A 1,395-nucleotide genomic window follows, 5' to 3' on the forward strand; every position below is an offset into this window, starting at 1 on the left:
TCAGCATTTAAATATCATTACAACAGCTTTTATTTAGCCAAAAATCAACATTGTAAGTTTTTATGTGCTTAAAAGCATTTTCAGGCCGAATGAGCACATATGGTTGTTTCTGCCAATTGCAGCAAAATACTGAAAGCAATGTGGGTTTGCCTTCATATTTGAGCCTGAACAACTCAGTTCAGCATGGAAATATCATTGCAACAGCTTTTATTTAGCCAGAAATCAAGATTGTAAGTTTTTATGCGCTTAAAAGCATTTTCAGGCCAGATGAGCTGATTTCTGCCAATTGCAGCAAAATACTGACAGGAAAGTGGGTTTGCCTTCATATTTGACCCAGAACAACTCAGTTCAGCATTTAAATATCATTACAACAGCTTTTATTTAGCCAGAAATGAAGATTTTAAGTTTTTATGCGCTTAAAAGCATTTTCAGCCCGAATGAGCTGATTTCTGCCAATTGCAGCAAAATACTGACAAGAAAGTGGGTTTGCCTTCATATTTGACACAGAACAACTCAGTTCAGCATGGAAATATAATTGCAACAGCTTTTATTAAGCCAGAAATCAAGAGTGTAAATTTATATGCGTTTAAAAGTATTTTCAGGCCGAATGAGCACATATGCTTTTTTCTGCCAATTGCAGCAAAATACTGAAAGGAAAGTGGGTTTGCCATCATATTTGACCCAGAACAACTCAGTTCAGCATGAAAATATCATTGCAACAGCTTTTATTTAGCCAGAAATCAAGAGTGTAAATTTATATGCGATTAAAAGCATTTTCTGGCCGAATGAACAAATATGCTTGTTAGATATGAGTTGTTCAAGTGCAGCATAATACTGAAAGAAAAGTGGGTTTGCCTTCATATTTGACCCAGAACAACTCAGTTCAGCATGGAAATATCATTGCAACAGCTTTTATTTAGCCAGAAATCAAGAATGTAAGTTTTTAGGCGCTTAAAAGCATTTTAAAGGTGAATAAACAAATATGCTTTTTTCTGCCAATTGCAGCAAAATACTGAAGGGAAAGTGGGTTTGCCTTCATATTTGACCCAGAACAACTCAGTTCAGCATGGAAATATCATTGCAACAGCTTTTATTTAGCCAGAAATCAAGAGTGGAAGTTTTTATGCGCTTAAAAGCATTTTCAGGCCGAATGAGCTGATTTCTGCCAATTGCAGCAAAATACTGACAGGAAAGTGGGTTTTCCTTCATATTTGAACCAGAACAACTCAGTTCAGCATTTAAATATCATTACAACAGCTTTTATTTAGCCAGAACTCAAGAGTGTAAGTTTTTATGCGCTTAAAAGCATTTTCAGGCCGAATGAGCACATATGCTTGTTTCTGCCAATTGCAGCAAAATACTGAAAGGAAAGTGGGTTTGCCTTCATATTTGACC

Source organism: Channa argus, chromosome 15 (assembly GCF_033026475.1).
Source record: "Channa argus isolate prfri chromosome 15, Channa argus male v1.0, whole genome shotgun sequence".
In the NCBI taxonomy this organism is placed as follows: Eukaryota; Metazoa; Chordata; class Actinopteri; order Anabantiformes; family Channidae; genus Channa; species Channa argus.